This window comes from Silene latifolia, chromosome 11 (genome assembly GCF_048544455.1).
Source record: "Silene latifolia isolate original U9 population chromosome 11, ASM4854445v1, whole genome shotgun sequence".
NCBI classification, from domain to species: Eukaryota; Viridiplantae; Streptophyta; class Magnoliopsida; order Caryophyllales; family Caryophyllaceae; genus Silene; species Silene latifolia.
Window position 1 is genome coordinate 23,135,744 of NC_133536.1, and position 3,599 is coordinate 23,139,342.

A 3,599-nucleotide genomic window follows, 5' to 3' on the forward strand; every position below is an offset into this window, starting at 1 on the left:
ATCGGTGGATTTAGGCTGAAAATCCACTATCTTCTCTTTGTTTTAGCTTGACCCTTCTTCAGACCGTCTCAAAAATGAACCATTAATCGTCGTCGGGTCATATTTCGGAACCGGGATTAACCCATCAGCATTTGGGTCTTGCCCTAATATTTTCGGAGTAGTCGTACCCCGAAACAAGTGGTCCCTCAAGTTGTTCGGCATTGAAGGACGAAAGGACTCACCATCAGCAGCGTTGTCAGTCGATCGACCATGTTGGTCAGTCGATCGACTGACTTCTACAGGACCAGAAGCTACTGTATCTCGCGGACTGGTCGATCGACTGGGTATGTTAGTCGATCGACTGATATACCTGGTAGACGCCTTTTTCTTTCCACTGTTCGTTCCAGCTTTCTTCTGACTCGGTTCCGCCTCATCTTTTTCAGCAATGTCCTCGACCATAGCGGGCCCATCAAGGGTAGACCCACTCCTCAAAGTAATTGCATTAAGGGTCTCCTTTTGATCAGTCTACGTCGGTAAATGTCCCGGAGCTCGAGTTGTATTCTTGCTTGCCAATTGAGCAATCTGGCTCTCCAACATCTTCATCCCGGCCTCTCTAGCTTGAGACTCTTTCAGCAACAAATTTTTCAATTCGGCAAAATCGGAGCCTTGGGACTACTGCTGCTGCTGAGGAACATACGGAGGCTTTTGAAACTGCTGCTGCTTATGAGGGGGCACATAATTCTGCTGCTGCTGCTGCTGTGGAGGTGGAGTCGGATTTAGGACATTTTGGCTACTCCACCTCAAATTCGGATGGACATTCGGCTCAAAATAAGTGTTTGTCTGCCTATAATGTTGAAAAGCAGCACAAAACTCATAGGGACTAGGACAATGATCTGAAACATGTCCCTCAGCTCCACATCTCTTACAGACGAAAGGACCGTCTGAAACAGCATTCACTTGATAGATCCCTCCTTTCGAAGCTCCTCCCAACTCGTACTTATCAAATCTCGCCGTGAGGGCCTCTAATGCAGCTACAGAAGGGGATTCAGCACTCCTCCTTTGATTTCCCCTGGAATTTCCATACTCAGATTTATGGGTGGCCAAATCATCAATAATTTTCCACCCCTTAGTCTCTCCCACATTCTCCTGGAATCTGCCATTAGCTGCCGCATCCAGGATAGCCCTCTGATTGTCGTAGAGCCCATTATAAAATTGATTGCATAGGCTCCATTTCTCGAACCCATGGTGTGGAATAGTTCACACCAACTTCTTGAAACGGACCCACGCCTCATGAAAGTTCTCATCAGGACCCTGTTTAAAGCTCGTGATCTGAGCTCTAATGGCATTTGTCTTCGAGGCAGAGAAATATTTCTTATAGAACACTAAGGCCAGCGAATTCCAGTCCGTTATCCCATGAGCAGCTCGATCCAGGTCTCGGTACCACTCCCTTGCAGCATCACGAAGAGAGAATATGAACATGGTCTCTTTCACCTGGTTTTGGGTCACACCGGTGGGTGGGGGTATGGAACAGCAATAATCAATGAATGTCTCCATGTGCTTAGCTGCATCTTCATTTGCAGCTCCCCCGAATTGGTTTCTCTCAACCAAGTTGATATAGGACGGCTTCGGCTCGAATTTTCTATCCGTCCCTGGTAATGCGAATCCCTTATAGAGATTCTCAGCTGTCGGCTCAGAGTGACTGGCTATACTTGCTTCTTCAGCCATGTCTGGAGATGTGACGGTCTCAGCTGAAGAAGTAGAAACAGGAGATGAAGGTGGATCCTCTTCGAACAGCTCGTTCTCGTAAAAACTAGAATGAGAACCAGGCTCTTCCTCTGACTGTTGTTCTTGAAATAATCTCCTCTTTACGCGCAAAGTCCTCTCAATCTCAGGATCGAATGGTAGTAATTCACCGCCCTGTGACCTGCGCATAAGAGGAAACTACAAGAAGAGTATGAGAATAGTTTAAGGAACAGATGTCCCTTAAATTAAGAGAAAGACTAAAATAAAAACAACTAAAAATTTTAAACAATTGTCTCCCCGGCAACGGCGCCAAAATTTGATTCCTGTCATTGTGTGCACCAAAAATAATATTTATAGTCCAAACTACTACTATAGCTAGTGGCAGTCAGGGTCGAACCACAGGGAGGCGATGCAATTAATAGTTGTCTGATTTTAGTCTAAAAGTAACGGTGTGTGGGCGTTTGTTTGAGTTGGTCTATTACTAAAGGCAGTATATGAAAAATAAACTAAATAAACGGATGAAATCAAATATAAAAAAGGGTGCTAAGATGGTCGGTTCACTATAGTTTCGGCAGCAGTATACTAGGTAGGTCTAAAACAAACACGTGAGACGGGAAAATAAGAAGTCCTTTCGGCCCATTCTTACAGGTAGCATCTTTCGATCTCACTACAGGTCCCTAATATCACTAATACTAACTTTCGTCCTAAAAAGTGATTAAAAGGCTATATTAACTCATCTTTCGATCTCATTAATCTAGTCGTTTTAATTAGGTAGGCTATCTTCCTTCCCTATCTTTCGATCTTTATTGGGTCGGTCAATTCCTAGGCATTCAACTAGTCGCGTGCACTCGATTCGTCAAATATAGAAATTAAAATAATTAAAACGAAGCATATCTCACGTGGCCAGTCGATCGACCAAGGTGTGCAGTCGATCGACCATGGCGCGATTAGGTCTTCCTACTCTAATGCCGCCTAACCTACAGATTCCTTACATCCTAGCACAGGGTATTTAGCTACTCATGCTGGAAATAATAACAACAATAAACTTAACAATTAAAACATTCGAATTCATGCTTAAATTAATTAAACGAACAATTAACATAAAACAATAAATTGGTTTCGGGAGATCTAACCTAGCAATTCTATACTACGAATGAAAGCAAACAAACTGAATATTAAAACAGATGAATACCGTGTAGAGGATTTGCAGAAGAAAGATCAAAACCGAATGCGAAACGAAACTTTATTAACGGAAATAACCTAAACTAATGTATGTGTGGAACTTAATGATAAAAACTGAATTAAAGCTTGATAAAAACTAGATGATTGTATCTGAATGAGCAGGTTACGTTATATAGAAATATCACGTAACTTTATTCTCAAAACCTAAAACACAATGGGCTTCCTATTCCTCGTTCTATTAATTCACGCAGATTAGCGGCTTGGTCGATCGACCAATGTGACCGGTCGATCGATGAACTATGCTGAACAGTAGCTTCTGTTTGTCGTGCGTTGGTCGATCGACCACACAAAGCCAGTCGATCGATCGATGCTTTTTAGCTGATAGTCCGTTTCTAATTCTTCATAAAATTGTCTTTCAGGCCTCGAAATGCGCACCAAGCTCGTTCCTTGAGTAAATACTTCACGTCAAATGCAATGCAAGGTACTCGGGGACGTATTTAGCTTGATTTCATTGGATTCTTCACATTTTCGCAATAATGTACAAAAACACGAAAGTAGACGGAAATAGGGAGAATAGTAGCATAAACTACATAAATGAGCTCTGAAATGCGTGTAAAATGAGGTGTAAAACATCATATTTAAGACACGCATCAAACTTCCCCAAACCAAACCCTTGCTTGTCCCCAAGCAAGAAC

General features: G+C 42.7%; 1 non-coding gene across 1 annotated transcript; it reads left to right on the plus strand.

The window, feature by feature from the left end:
- Positions 1-1,216: 1,216 nt before the first annotated feature.
- On the plus strand, positions 1,217-1,323 carry LOC141616105 (small nucleolar RNA R71). The gene has a single exon (XR_012530477.1). It is a non-coding gene; the product is annotated as a small nucleolar RNA R71 (small nucleolar RNA).
- The last annotated feature ends 2,276 nt before the right edge of the window (positions 1,324-3,599 follow it).